We start from the raw sequence: 16,332 nt of genomic DNA, 5'->3' as shown, positions 1-16,332 counted from the left end.
AAAATGAAGAGCAATCGTGGAATATGACAGCTCATGTTTTTGTTTATTTCTTTTTTTTATCTCAAGATACAGGGAGGCACACCTCAAGATAAGGAGAGATCTTCCTATGCCAGCAGGAAGGTTTAACTCTGCCGTCATTTAGAAGCCCATCTCAAAGGTCATGTTTGTGTTTTAAATGAAATGTGAGGCTGAACTTTATGCTCTGCCAGATAACACCAGCGGTGATGCAAGGGCTGACTTTGAATTCTGCAGGTAAGGAGTTGCTGCAACGTGGGGCTGTGCTCTGGTGCTGCCCAGCATTTTGCAGGGGAGAAAGAAAATGATGTTCTCAGTGACCTGTGTGAACATCAAAGGGTGCAACAGCACCTGAAATTTGCTCCCTGTTGTCGGTTGGGTCTCTGTCCTTCCAGACTCAGCATTCCTTGAAGTGTGCCTCTACTGAATAACCAATATGGAGAAAAAAAATAGGACGAATCTAATGGGGGGAAAATGTTAGCTTTTCCTGTCCTGCACCCCTTGCATTTCTCCTCCATCTGCCACACATACACCTAATGACAGAGAAATGTGTTTTAAGTCTCAGTTATTGACATCAAAGTCTTCAAAGATAGACTGAAATATCTTCCTTTTTATGGCTGTTAAGTAAGTATCAATTCCCATGTTTACTGCAACACCCAGAGTTTACTGCACTGTTGTTCCTGGAAATGCAGCCATGCCACAGAGACAGTTTCTTTCTTAGAAGCAAAGGTCAGTTGAGGAGAAGCTGAGGATGTGCCTGCTTGAAGCCAGCCTAACACTGGCTGCAGCCTTTTGGCTCTGCTGCACCTGCTCCAGCACTCCTGGCTGCCCTTTGCACTCTCTGGCCCTTGTCTAACAGCTCACTGAAGCAGGACAGCTCTGTCACAAAGTGGGGAGGGTTTGCTCTGGGTTCGTGTTGTTGCTGGTGAGTTGGTTGGTTTTCAGTGAGGTCAGTTCTGTGCTGAGTCAGTGGAGTGAAACAATTCAAGTTCTGTTTGGATGAGTGTTGGAGCTGTCTTGGTTTAAGTGGGGACAGCAGGCAGAAGCTGAGCTGTCCTTAGCTTTTAGGGAGCTGCTTTCTGTGACAAAGAGCAGCTCAAGCAGATTTATCAATTCATGTTTAAAACAGAGGGTGAGCCACCTCAAAGTGAGCTTCTGAGGGGAAATGTGTGAACATGCCACTTACTTACACTTACTCTGTGTTCTTAGCTCTCTCTTTTGTGCTCAGCCAGTAACTCTTGTAAACAAAACATTCCCATTCTGCCCACAGCATTGGAAATAGAAAAAAATATATATATTAAAAAAATTTTAGTAAGGTTAACAATATACAACCAAGAAATCTTTTTGAGTAATTCTGGCTCTTATTCTCCTTGCTGGGAAGAAGAAAGAACTCTCATTTTCAAACTTGTGGGGATAGATACAGGTATATGCAAGTTTGAAGATGATAACATCCTTTGCTGAGTCTGACAGTGCTCCACGTGAAGCTGTTCACAAGTTTGCCATTTACCTTTTAGTCAAAGCTTTCAAAGCTAAGAGCAACCAGTGCAAAAATGCAAGATCAGTGATAAAAGACACATTGTACAGCTGAACAATGGGCAGCATTTGTCTGACAGCCAAAACTGGTTTATCAGGTTTACTGCAGACAGGTATAGGTAAGCTCTGGAACACTGCAAAATCTGTTGGACTGTTGCATGGATAGTGTCCCAGCAGGACCAAAGGCAGCAAAATAAGACCTGCAAAGTCTAGGCTGTAACTGGTGTGAGAACTCAAAGCCAGCCTGTTGGTTGATGTGAACACTCTTTTATGTGGGGAAAAATCCCACAGAAAAGCACTGAAAATCCTGCCCAGCTGCTCTCAGCCACGGGAGCAAAAGACATTCAAGTGTGCTGGAGCACTGGCCTGATCCCAAGCCTGTGTAAAGCACAGACAGGCCTCAGACAGATAAATGACTGATTAACTAAATTGTGTGAGCCTCTGTCCTGGTGCTGCTGGCAGCTCTGCCAGTGAGACTGCAGCTGCAGAGCTCAGCTGCTGCTCACAACCCAGGGAAATTGCTTTTTGCTGGAAAAATGCAGAAGGGCAAAACCTCCGTGCTGTATTGCAGCTCTTCCTCCAGGGACCTGACCCTGCTGAGGAGCTGGGTGAAATGATGATTAAGAGAGTCCGTGGAGAAGGCTCCCAGGGAGGAGCAGCAGTGCTGCTGTCCCAGGCTGAATGGTCACCCTGAACCCAGACCAGCACCCCACAGAACACAGCAGGTTCCCCTGCAGCTGCTCCTGGCAGGAGAGGGGACACAGAGGTGGCAGAAAGTATCTTTTTCTTGTACCTTGCCGTTCTCTGGGCTGCCAAAAAGCTTCTCTGATTTGCAGGGAGGTGATCTGAGGCACCCACCAATTTTGTTAGTAATTGCCTTGGGCTCAGGCTGTGTTGCAGAGAGGCTGCTCCAGAAATGGCACCCACCTGCTCCCAAGGTGAAATAGTATTTGCCTTTGAATTCTGATAGTATTGAATTATGGCCAATTAGGCACTATACAAAACTTTCATATTTCTAAAGCAGAGATGAATGTGTGGCATTGAGAAGTAAAATGAGAGCACAGAAATTATCTCAGTGTTAATGGCATGCCTGTGGTGTTTTCCTGCTCTCTTCTAGAACAACATGCAGCTATAATTTATTTCTGCTGTTTTCATTCAAAGTATTGCTCCACAAATAGTTTTGGCCCTCAAGAACTAAACCAGTTTTTAACATTATTAAACCAGAGTTCCAGTATCCTGCAGGCTCGGAACACAAGTTGTGTTAAAAGGATAATAAGAAACTCAAAAGACTGTTTTTGGGGAGTAAACATTCACCCTTGTTCACTGGCACTGGAATCACAGAAAAACCTTCCCTCCTTGAGTTTAAAACCACCATCCTGTGCCCTGTTGTGACAGGCCCTGGTAAAAGGTCTCTCTCCATGTTTCTCACAAGCCTCCTTTAAGTACTGAAAGGCCACAATAAGATCTGTCAGATTAATGAATACTGAGAATCACAGAGCAGAGACCTCTTTTTCAGCAGAGCTCAGGACCGTGTGCCTGCAGTCAAAATCTGTGGGGATTCTTAGATGCTGACTGAAATGAGGACTCCTAGGGAATGGTGTATGAGGTGCCTGCAAAATCCCAGGGACAGGATTACTGGAGGATTTTGAATGGAGCAGGCTGGTTCTGAGACAGGAGACTGCCTTGCCTCAGCAAGCTGTCAGGTGAGCATACCCATTCCTTTATCCAGTGGATCCTCTGCAAAGGATCCTGACCCACGCCACAGATCAGGCTGAATCAAAGCAACTGGAAAGAAAGTAAATGGACCGGGGTTTTACGTGTTCTGATCCGCAGTTTGTGACTTGTGCACAGGAATTATCACACCCAGGGTGAAGTAGAAATAAAGTTTATTTGTTTTCAAACCCTCTAGGAGGAACAAAGGGAATAATTCAATTAAAGAACGAAAGGAAAAGGAGTCACCAAAAAACACACACACACACACACAAAAAAAAAAAAAAAAAAAACAAAAAAAAAAAAAACCAAAAAAAAACAACACCACACTAACCAAAGATAGACAAAGAGACAGAGAAAATTCCTTGAAAAAAAAAAACACATTGGGAAAGACTACAACATAAATCCAAAGCAAGGGGAACTGACCTTAAAATGTTGTGACTACTTGGTCACTTATTTCCTGTTTATTTCTCTTTGCTTTGTTTTGCAACATGCTCCAGACTTGGAGAATTTTCTGATATAAATAAAGAGGTATGTTTTTTTGATTGAATAACTTCCCACACAGCAGATGTTTCTACAAAAAAAAGTATTCAGAAGATCCTTTTTGTTTCAACAAGGAATGTATTTTTCAAACTACTGTAGAAACCAAACAAAGATATCTTGGTTTTCCAACTGATGCGCTCTGAGATGGTTTTATATTTATTAGCTGAGTTGCAACACCTCTCACAAAATGTTTTAAAGTTAAGTATTAGAGGTTCTGTAGTAGAAAAGTTGTTGTCTTTCCCACTTGTGTGTTTTAAAGACTGATTTTGTGCAGCAGGTTTTCCCTGAGCTCTGCCTCTGCTGTCCTGCCTGTGCACCTTGGGCCCTGCGTGACTGAGACCCTGCTCTGCACCCCGGGAGGGTAAGTGGGCAAGATGGGGCATGGCTTTTCAGATCTCAATAGGAAAACCCCAGGAGCAAGTGGCATGATAAAACAGGTATTGCAATGCAATGGAAGGAAAATAGGAATGAAGATAGCCAGCAGACCCTGAGCCCCCTCAGGTGCTGGGAATCTGGCTTGCAAATGACATGGGACAGCCTCGTGATGAATTTTCCCTTTGTCAATATAGTCCAAAACCAGTGTACTGATTCAGAATGTACTGGAAAGTAGGAAAATATAAACACACTGCCTAGATAAGTAAACCTTGAGTTTTCTCAGGGTACTGGGCAAAAGAAATTAGGCATGTTGAAAAAAATAAAACAAAATTATGACTGAGAGGGTAGCAGGGAGAGTGACTTGACCAGAAGACACAGAGCTCCTGTTGAAACTTTACACCCTGGGTGACCTTGTCACTTGTAGGTGCCCAGTCACAGATAGGTGACAGCCTCAGCTTCTGGACAGCAGCTATATTTAAAAATGGCACTCTGGCTTTGCATTGAGGACACTTTTGCTGATAAGCTCAGGAATCAGTGAAGCTCTGTGACTCATGGCCGTCCTGACTGCATTATCTGCCTATTAGTACACATGAATTAATAACTGCAATATCACATTTGTTTATTCTGCATCTTATCTCAGGGTTTCATCCTCCTGCCCTTAACTGTTTTGTAATCCCTGTGTTGAGTGGGACTGTTTGCACAATGGAGGATTATTCATGGGAATAAACTGTTATCAGGAGAGCACATCCATACATCCTCTACACTCCACTCAGCTGTCCCCAGCTCAAGAAGTGATTTTTTTTTATTTGCATTTATCAGATGTTGCTGATCCAACATCTGTATCCATCAGTGATTTAGTGACTTCTCCACTGAATGCCTCTTTAAAGGAGGCAAGGGTTGGGAACAGTGTAGAGACTGGTGTGAGGGAAAGGAAAGTCCTCATCGCAGGTCAGCAAAGCCTTCAGGGCCAATATAAGTGTGTAACCCTTCAAATTCAGAATATTGGAGACCTTGGCTCTATTTTTTAATGTTTGGCTGCTTTTCATCTCAGTGTGCAAAGTTTCTTTATGACCAGTAAACTGCTACACACTACTTTATGAGCAGTGGAAAACCTCTTTTACAGTCATTGCCAGAATTGAAAAGGCAGGAGGAAGTAATTGTCATTGCTTACATCAGACATTGCCTTTCAGCCATTGTGTTAAGAGAACAAATTCTAGGATAAATCAGTATTTTTAGAATGAACATAGGAATAAATCAGTATTTTTTCCTTCTGAAGTATGTAATCATCGTGTCTTCTTTATCTCACGGTGTGATAGCATCTTGCACAAACTGCAGATAAACTTTAGATAGGTACAGGTAAAATCCGGAAGACAAAATCTTAAAATTGGAAGACAGGTGAAGAGTTCATGAGAGCTGGGGCTTTGGAAGGAGCCTCATTTGTCTTTAATCATACTCAGATTGCAAAGAATAGACCTGTTATTTTTCCCAGACAAAATACTGCACTGTATTTGGCACTTCTGACAACAGCAGCATCTTGGATAGAGATAGCAAAGGAACCATGGGGTATCAAGACTGGCTTGAGAAAAGCTGCCAACAATTTTCCCTACAGAGGAGGAAGAGAGAATGTTGGCATTTGGGATTCAGTTATCAGTGGGAAAGGTTTTACAGAGACAAAAATGTGGGATTTGCTTGCAAGTTTGTGGCACTCAGTCTCAGAGGTGCTGCACAAAGGCAGATCCCTATGGATGCTGCTGGTGGGATGTGAATAACTGAGAAAATGGTGCTTGGTTTTAGGACTAAGTGTACTGTCAGCACAAAATGCACAGCTTCAAACACCAGGAGTTTTCTGCTGCAGCACAGGCAAGTTCCTTCAGCTGCAAGGAAACTGTGCTGGTGGGGAGTCACTGCAAATCAATGAATCATTAGGGGAGAAAGTGTCCTCTTAATCCCTAGTTCAGCCCATCTGCATGGTCTCTCTGATTTTACTACCTTGGCAGCTATCTTGTTTGATCTCTTCAGCTCTTCCTCATACATCCAAAGTGTGAAATTGCCTTTTCATAGTATAAATTCACCAGTCAGGATATAAGTGACATTTTATTGGTGTTGGATTCTCTTTTAAAGAACCAGGGAGCATCAGCACTTCTTTGCCAGCTGAGTGGCACAGAGCTATCCCAAAACAGGGATCAGATTCGTACCTGAATCTTGCTGCACAGAAGTTTCCAGCCCCTTGCTGGGAGGCGTGTTGGGTGTTCCCTCGGTGTGATAACACCCATGAGCCACAGGCAGCTGGGGCACACCTGGGCAGGAGCTCAAGAGAAACCCTGCCTGCCTTTCTGGAGGCTGCTCCAGGAAGGAAAGCACAGCTCAGTGCCAGCAGGGAGTCAAACTTTTCCAAGGTCCCTGTAAGGTGCTCAGGGAGCTGATTTCCAACAAGAAGGCAGGAAGAAGCAGCCTCTATTTTAAGGAGATTATCTTCAACAAAGATTTGTCAAGAGGAAATGCAGAGAAAGCTGAAGCCAAGGCACATGTTCCTGTGACCCAGTTACCTTCCAGAAACCCAGGCAGGACAGAAAGAACTCTGGCTTCCAGCTACAAGAGAGCTGCTGAGCATTAACACATAGTAACCTAATTAATCTATTCCCCCAGTGGATAATTACTAGCTTTTCCTTTTTCTTGCTGCAAAGTAGCAGCCAAATAATGGTGCTGATTTTAATTAACTAGCCAATGGGAGGCTGGATGGGCTGAGGAGAGATTTCATACAAGAATTAATTAATGCTCTGACCTAGTTTAGAGTGTTGCTGAAGTGGAAATTGGGGGGAAGCTGATATCAATCAATTATGGATCTTTTCACATCCTTTTTACCGGTCAAGTAATGAGTCTTCCCATGTGATCCACAGCACTTCAATTGGCAACCTGAAAGAATTTACTGAACACACCAGAAATAAGTAATTCCCAAGGCAAACATAATTTTTTCTTTATGAACACACCTGAGTTAGAAAAGGAAAAACCTTTCTCAAACCAAGCCCCTGGTTTATTGCTGAGCTCAGGTCAGGGCATGTGATGAGTAATACGAGCTCTGCTGTTTTAACCAAGCTATAACTATCTCTGTGTTTCTTCCTTTTGTCTTCCCAAATCTGTTTAAATCCTACATGTCTCAGATTAATAACTCTTGCTTTGATTTATTTTCCCAGTACTGAAAATAAGGCACTTCAGGATTTTATTTAATCTTTGTTTCTTTGGGAAGTAAAAGATGATTTCCCTTAGTGATCATCTGTAAATTCTTCCTATAACAGCAGATCTTGCCTCATTTCAGAAAACCAGGGTTCTCTGCAGTTCTTGCCCTGGGCCCACAGCAGTTTATAACCACCAAACCTCTTGTGCAAACTGCTGCCAAAAAATGCATGACATCAATTATTACTTTAGTATTCTTGATGGGTTGTGCTTGGCTTTGCTTTGTCCTGTCATCAAAAGTTATCACAGGCAGCATAACCACACTGGGGAAGAAATGAGGTTTTAGTTCCCTCCACTTGCACAAGCAGGAATGCAAGGCACAAATATGTGAAATTAATTTACCAAGATCACAGCAGTGCAGTCAAACCGTCCCATCCTTTGCCCATTCATCAGCATTGTAACATCTTCCTCTCAGCTGGCAAAGTGCAGTTAGGATTATTGCAGTTGGAAGGTCACAGAAAGAAACCATTTTAAAATTAGTGTATCAGGTGAACTCCAGTCTTGTAAGAATCTCTTCCTTTCATAACATAAAACATAAACATAACATAAACAACTTTGTCAGGGTGGTTGGGAGTCAGGTCCTGCACCCAAATATTGTGAAATGTTGACTCACAAAGCAAGCAGCTCTGTTTAAGTCACTGCAAATCAATGAATCATTGAAGCAAACTCTTATCTGGCAGCTGAGCATCACATGCCTGTGTAGGTATCCAGAGATAAGTGGAGTCTCACAACCTTTTCTAGGTCACTTCACTAAAACCCCATAAAATTCATCCTCTGCAAATCACAACAGAATGTTCTGTTGGAAGCCTGAGACAAGTGCTTTCTGGGAGGCAGGAATTACACACCCTTGGGATCTGACTTCTCCATAAAATGCAGCCCAATCCTGCGTGGGGAATATGTTTAAGTCTTTCTGAATCCTATTAAAACCTCTTTGTGTCAAGGACACACCAAATACCTCTTTCCTCCCCTTTTTCTGCAGGAACAAGTAAATAAGGCACTCAAGGAAAGGATTCATGAACTGTGGCCCTGCCTGCAGCGCCTGCTTTGTGTTGGGAGGCAGTTTGTACATGCAAGAGAAGGGAGAGCCAGGTACAGCTGTCATTAGGAATTGATCAGTGCTCGTGTGTAGCTTTGGGCGTGGGGGAAGCTTCAGCTTCTTGCTGCTCTGATTTTGTCCAAATAAGGGACCAATGGCTTCCAAAGAAGAGCCTAAAGGACTTAGGTGCTGGCTTGTAGGGAAGCTAGGCTGCCCAGCTTCAGGGATCTATTTTGTTTTAGTTTTAAAAATTGCTGAGGTTCCCTCTCCCCCTCTGTGCTGAATATAGAATGTGTTGGAATTGAGCTCTGTCACTGAAATTGGGAGCACTGAGTGATGGTGATTATATCCACATGGACACTTCCTGAACGCTGGACTGTGATGCTTGTTTGGACTTAGCTCCACAGCAGTCTCCTTTGCCATGTCCTTGCACAAGATTTTTATGAATATGGCTGAGCCTTGTCCTGGAAATAAACATCCTTCAGCGTTTCTTCTTGTCTTTTTTACAGGTTTTGTATTTTTTGTTTACATGGTGGTGCCTGATGAACCCCTGAGCTCCAGGCAATACGATCTCCTGTCCCTCCCCTCCACGAGGGAAGCAGGGGGACTGAAGGAGCAGCTGCTTAGAGATTCCTGGCAGGGAATCTTGCCCTTGGCACTCTGACTCAAGGCACATGATTGTGCAACACACCCACTGGCGTGGATGTTACGTGGCTTGTTTGCAAATACTGGCAGCTTCAGCTGAGAGGTGCTGAGTGCTCACAACCCTCCAGCAGGATCCTCTTAGGGACCTCCTTTGGGAAGAGTGTCACACCTTTAGTGCCAGCAACAAAGGCTTGAGCAGGAGGTAAATGTAGCAGTAGCCACCAGTGCCCTGAAGGACAGCTGAAAGGATGAGAGAGCCAAACTCTCCTCGGTGGTGGGAGGTGCTGTAATTACAGGCAAAGATCACAAATTGTGGCTTGGGATGTTGGGAACGATTTAGTCACGGGGAAAATGTGCAGCCCTTGGGCAGATCACCAGAGGGACTGGGGGAACCTCCGTCCTTGGAGGGGGGTCAGGTTTCTGCTGGGCAAAGTCACAGCAGACCTGACTTAGCACTGGCAATCATGCAGGAGGATGGGATAGATGGTGACTTTGAAAAGGTTCCTCCCTGCCAAATACTCACGACATGACAATCTCCCTGTTGGCATTTCCTGTGGGAAGACTTAGGGCAGAGCCTGTGGATTTGTAACTGCGGGCCTGTGATACAGTCTTACACGTGGCCAGGGGTAATAAGCTGTGTCAAGATGTATCAAGTCTGAGGGTTGACCTCCAGCTTCCCAGAGTGGCTTAATAATAGAGAGACAACTTCTCTGGACGTGCTTTGTAAAACAAAAGGTTTTAATAATGACAAAAATAACAAACATTTTCAAACAAAGGAAATATAAGTAGCACACAGTGCAGAGAACACTCTTACACCGCTAAGGCAGTCCAAAAAAGCAATTGAGCAGTTCTGTGCAGTTTTTTAAGTACTGAATGGTCCAGGTGGGATTTTTGGCACTTTGCCCAATGAAATTGGCGACAGGTTTTGAGGAACAGGTCCAGACATCTAACTGGTATCTCTGCTTGGCAGCTGGCCAATTACTGGGAAAAGAGCATTGACGTTTCTGGGTCCTTTACCTGACATGAACGGCAAGGGGTGAGTCTGGAACCTTTCCCTTTATGGAAACACCTGCTCAGGTGTGAGGTGCATTCCTCCAGGTCTGCCCATGCGGTGGGAGGAAGGAAAACCCCAATGGCAGCAGATGGCCGGCTGGCTCCCGGGCAGCTCTCAGGCTGTTCCACCAGCAAGTGACCCCTCCAGCCTTTCTCCAGACACGGGGCAGCTGCAAGGACAGTTCTGAGGTGTGAAAATACTCCTAACAGCAGAGGATCCACTAAAGGTACGAGCAGACAGACATTTGCCCACTTCTAACATTGTCAGGGGGGCAGGGGGAGGAAAGAGCTGAAGAGCCTTGGGGCCAGTGAGCCTGACTTTCTGTGCTAGTTAAAAATCAGTGTGATAGCCCAAGTGTTGATTAAAACCCATATGCTCCTGGTTCATATCTTAGCTGAGTCTGTCCAGAACACATGCAGATGTGCTTGCCTAAAGTTTGTGCAGAATTGTGACATTTACTTCTCCAGCTGCTCAAGGCAGCTGGAGAAGTAACTGAGAAGCTGCATTACCTGCAGAAATGGAATGCCATGCCTAGAGGCATGGAGCATGGTATTTAAGGACATAATTTTTCATCAAAAAATATAGTTAAATGCAGATAATCTAATATACCAGATTGCTAGTCTCTGGCATTCATTGTGATGAATCAGTGGTCAGTTATTTCTTGACAGGGAAGTAAAAATTACTGTCTTGAGAAATATTGAAAGAAAACAGCATATACAACCTAAAAGCCAAACAAGAAAGAGACTATGTAAACAATATCTTAATTATTTTTTGGGGTGGTGGGGAGCAGGGGAGGTAGAATAATTTAATTTAAAGCATGCTAGGCCTTTGAAGAAGAAATTTGACCACTACAAAGGCTGCATGTGTTACAAGGAGGCAGCTATATTCTAGTCCCTGGTTTGGGCAGATTGAACCTTATCTGTAATTTTAAAGGCTTACACAACACAAAAAATGTGTTTTCAAGGAGGAAATTCAGATTAACCCTGCATCTTGGCAGTTGGATGGGTAATTGTTATTAGTGCTAATGCAAAAATCCACTGCACTTGACATGGTTCAAGGGGCACCTAAATGTACCATTAGCACTAAAAAGTGTCAAGTGGATGAATCAATATCCATGCTTATCCTGAATGAGGTAATGCTTTTCCTGCCCAGAGACAGTGACAGTGACAGACAGCAGGAACAAGGGGCAATCTTTGCATGGTAAATTTCTGTCCCTCTGATTGTACCCCCGGTGAGAAGGGCAAATTTGGGCTGCTGGGGGTATCCATTGACAGCCTGCAGTGCAAGGAGGTTGCTGGCAGAGGCTTTTGGGCTGTGGAAGTGCATCCTGTGCCCCCTTGTTGGCACAGGGCAGCTGCCTGCATGGCCTCTGGAGCAGACATCACTGCCAGCCAGCAGGGGCAGCTTGCCCTTTTTTGCCCTTATCTGTGCTGTTCCATCCCAAGCCATTTTGAGGCAGATTTGGCTGGGACGTGTTCCCTGCCCTACCTGTGACAGATCAGTTTTGGACATCAGACCCAGTCTGGCATTTTTAGCTCAGTGTCTCATAGGCTCTGGATGCTCTACTCAGGACAGGATTTCTAAAGGGAAGATTTTTCCACTATCTCTCAGGAAGTTCCCAGTAGGGGTATTCCAAGGATATTTTGCATTTTTGTGCTGCTTCATGTGTGGCTTGGTTGACTTTCAGTCCTTGGCAGTTCCTCGAGATTGTGATTACAGTCTCATTTAACATCCTTTGCTATGGAAACTGGTACTAGTGCCAGGGAATTGCTAAGCAAACACCAGTGCAGAGTATATGAGGGCGAGGGAAGCATCAATAGACATGATGTTTATGAGGGAATGTGGAATTCTTTTCATGTAAACCCAAAGGAGGAGGGAGGATATGTCTGTTGCCAGAACAATGATCTCACAAGGATCACGTAGCTGTTTTAATTTCTGTGACACGGAACACGCTGTACTTGAAAAAGACAAGATTTCATTCCAGTCTATGGGAACTTACTATTATTTAGTAATTCCACTTTACCCCGATGCTGAGGGAGCAGCAGATTAGATTCAGTAAGAGATCCCACTGAAATATTAAATATACCTTTGCTCCAATTTCTGATTTTAAAGGTCAAAGGGAGGTAAAAATATTTGTATGGTACTTCTGAGCTACAGACACGCAGTTTGGCAGTTTTGTCGCAGCAGGTACAACCACTTAATGCAGCAGGGTGAGGAGCTGACTTGCTTTCTAAAGAACCTGGTGACACTGGAAAGGAAGGCACAGACTTCCATGTGGCCACAGTAGGAAAGGATCAACCTCTCCTGGCTGCAAGGGACTTGAGCCGGGAAGGAAGGAAGGAAAAGAGGTGCACGACCTCTAGGAAGAAGAAATGATGGTATGAAAGTAAAAATAGATACTGTATAGAAACCATTTCAATCCTCCTTTCAGTATTAAAAATAAAAAACACCCCTTTGTGCTGTTTTACAGACAAGCTTCAGGAGTGATTTGGAGGCCTAAGTGCAGCTGCTGGTTAGCTCCTCACTGGTCTTCAAAACTACACTACAAATGTCTTGGCTCGCTTCTCTGTGCTGCTGCTGCTGTTTGGAATGCACTCCTGGCTTGAGCCTTTCAGAGCTGTAGCAAAAATTGCTATGGGCAGCATCTGCTCTGAGTAACCCGAGTCAGAGGAATAGGAGCAGCTGGAGCTTCTGGGGTATAATCAAGCCTTTCCAGTTTTCTCTTTGGTGTAGTTGGGGAATAGGGATTTTCTTTTACAGAGACTCTTAGTGATGCTGTGGTCGTGCATCAGAAGCCCTCCTTGTGCACTGTTTTTCCTAGAGATGACTAGCCAAAAGCTGCTAAGCTTACCTTGGTCAGGCTGAATATGTATGACTTGTACAGAGAAGTTCACCTGCTCTAATAGCCACTGAAAAGTGATACATTTCCCTCCAAAATGCCTGCATTCCAGAAATTCAATACTTCTTATCTGCTCAGTCATCATGTGACTTGGAAACATTTGCCTTTGATCTTCTGGCTTTGGAGCTGAAAGCTTTGCAGTGCCAAGCCACAGTGACCGAAAGTGTGGTTTGCTCTCTGTGTAACTTCCAGACAGGAGTGTGGTGCAGAACAGGCAGAAGGCTGCTGCTTTCTCCACCCAAAAGCAGATTTGAGTGGATCCGAGCACTTGGGATCCAAGCACAGTTGTCTCCATCAGGAGGAAAAATTAGTAGTAACAGCCTGAAGGGGTTTTGTGGCTTGTAAGAAGCCAAGAGAGTATTACATGGGCACACAGGGATTTCTTTTGCTCAGGTAGCTGAGTAGCAGACAGATGTATCCTACTTCTCAGCTGTTTCTGATGCCTCTACACACAGATACCCTCAAACCTCTATTTATTGTTGGAAAGGAGTTGTGGTTTGACAGGTCCTGGACCTGCCATCCCTTGATTTTGAAGGCCTGATCAAAATCAGACACAGGCAGCTCAGGTTCCTCAGATTTCAAGTTATGTTCATGTGTGCTGATAATTTTTCCTCTATAATTAGGGTTTTAAAAAGTTAGTAACAGGTTAACAAACATTGTGCCTGTTGCTGTCTTGGGATCAGGGACTTGGTGACAGCTCATAGAAACCTTCAGCAAAACACAAGTCTGCATTACAGAGCATTTGGAATGCCCTCCTGGGACAAAAAGGGTGACAAACTTCTCATTCCCAATCAGGTGGTCCCTTACTAAAACCACTGTGGTACCCATACCTAGGCACACTGATCTTTCCACTTTTTTTTTTTTTGTATAAAGGGGAATGTGGTGGTGGTTTTGACATCAGGGGAACAGAAATTCCCCAGGCTCAGGAGCCCCCCACTACAGTTAGCCACGCTCCAGCCAAGTCTTTGCTGCATGACTTTGACCAGGATGCAGAGGAGGTGTCCATGCAGAGGCAGGGCTGTGTGGAGCCAGAGAGCTCCTTCAAGATCTTGCAGGGCCATGCAGCTGAGCTGAGAGCATTGGGAATGGCAGTGGTGACAGGAGGGAAAATCATGCAAGTGTCTTGTGTGACGCTGAGAAGGGGTGGCTGGCACTGGGAGCTGAGGATGCTGCTCCAGTAGGTCACTGCAGCTGGTACACGTCCATCAGCAAAATTGGAATTTTTTTTTCCTGAGGGAATCAGGGTTCCCTCTGCTGCCCCTCCCCTCCTTTTTAGGGGGAAAAGTTGAAAGTTTGAAGCTACAATTGAAAATTCAGGAGGAGTATCTGTCAGCGTAACAGCCCTGAAGTACATTGACAAATTCTGTGTATTGCAGCCTGGTTTTAAAAGTGCTGAGAGGTCAGGACTTGGAGATTGCATCACCCTTGGAAAAGAGGTCTCCGCCCTGAGAATCTGCTGTATTCTCACTGTAATGTGAACCAGTGACTGAGTCATTGCAGCTCTGAGGTTTTTTTCTTTTCTTTTAGTAACTTGGTTTTTTTTAATTAGAGGTCTCTGTTCCCATGCCTGCCAAGGTCAATTCTGTAGATAAATAATTGGTGTGATGTAACTCCAAATAAAACAGCGTTCACTACTGAGAAATGTGAGCATCAAAAACCTCTAAGTAGGCAGCAAGCAACCTCTTAAAAATAGCTAATCTAAAAATAAAAGAATTGGGAGGGCGCACTCCAGGAGAGCAGTTAAGGAGCTTACATTGGAGACTAAGAACAGCTCTTTATCTGCAAAGTGTCTTTACCTTTAGGCAATAAATAAGCCTTAGGCCAGAGGCAGGGTCTCTTCTGCATCTGCTCACTTCCAGGCCTTAAGGCAGTCTCAGTCTGATGCTTTCATCCAAGGAAGTCAAGGCTGACTTGGGCTGACTCAGGAACAGAGTGTGTGAAATCCTGCTCCAGCAGGGCACAGGTCCTGTGGGGTTCTCCTGCCTCAGTGCCAGCCCTGGGAGCTGCATGGCTCTTCCTACTCCTAAAGGATGGACTCTCCATTCTTGTGGGAGGTCAGGGATAAACTCAACTAGAATGACACCAGCAACGGCAGCCTAAAGCCAGCAGCAAGGCTACAATCTCTTTAAACAGAAAACACTGTTGGTTTAAACCTTCCAGTAGCAGGGGGGGTTTGGGAACTGTGAAGGGTGAAGTGGGAGGCCAGAAGGACAGTTTGCTGTTCCTTCTGAGGTGCTCACATAGATCCACTGCACAGCAGCATGTTCTCAGTGCTGGTGACACTGGACCAGGGCAGCTCATGTGGACACTCAAAGTCCAGCTGAAGGCTGATCAGGCTGAGGGGAAGATCAGTTTATGCAATAAGACTTCCCTTTGCCAGGTTTAGCTTTGCCCCCCTCTTGATCTAAAGCCTTGATTTCCATTGTGCTTCTACTCTGCTGACAGCTCAGAAAAGGAAAGCCCAAACCCACTCTCTCTCTGCTGATAGCCCCAAGCAGTAAAGAGAAACTTTCTTTTATTGTCTGGTATTACTGACACGTCTTCCAAGGAAACCAGCAGGGCTCTGTTAGCATTTCACAGCTCAGGAAAAAGCCCTGTCTTGCCCTGCCCTGCTGTGCTCTGCCCTGCCCAGGTAGATTCCTGGAGAATAGCTGGAAGCAAACATCTCTCTGAGCAGCTTCTTGCTGCTTTCCCTGAGCAGCGTGTCTCTGCAGAGAGCTACAGCTCAGCAGTGTCGCTCCCATGTGGCAGCACTGACACAAGCCTGACGTTCTGCGGGCTTTAGTCCTTTAGCTGGGACTCACACAGAATGCTGGGGTTAGAGGTAGATGTGCCTTGAACAAGCCTCACAGAGGGCTAGACTTTATCCAGAAATTATAGGAAAATGTGTAACTACTCCAAAAAAAAAAAAAAAAAACAACCAAAAAACAAACCCAAAGCCCCAATATACCCCAGCAAAATCAATACATGGGGCAGGTAATAAGATTTGTCATCTCAAATCAAGAAACTCTGAATGGGATCAGAATGGAGCCTCCCTTTTAAGTTATAAAGATGCTGTCCTAGAACTGGTGGGCAAAATTAATACCAAAGCCATTGTCAGGTCTATGTCCTATGAGTGGAAATTCAATTAAAGTAAAATTATGTGCTCACAACTGCAAAAACTACTCAGAGGTTCCCTGAAACAACACAGCTGCTGAGGGAAGAGATAACACTGTGTGAGAGCGGAGGGTGATTTCCTTGGGCACTCTGCAATCTCTGCCCTTCAGTTTCACTGTTCATCATCACCCATCT

Source organism: Prinia subflava, chromosome 2, assembly GCF_021018805.1.
Source record: "Prinia subflava isolate CZ2003 ecotype Zambia chromosome 2, Cam_Psub_1.2, whole genome shotgun sequence".
Classification (NCBI taxonomy): Eukaryota; Metazoa; Chordata; class Aves; order Passeriformes; family Cisticolidae; genus Prinia; species Prinia subflava.
The sequence above is the reverse complement of the archived record's forward strand: the minus strand, read 5'-3'. Positions refer to the sequence as shown.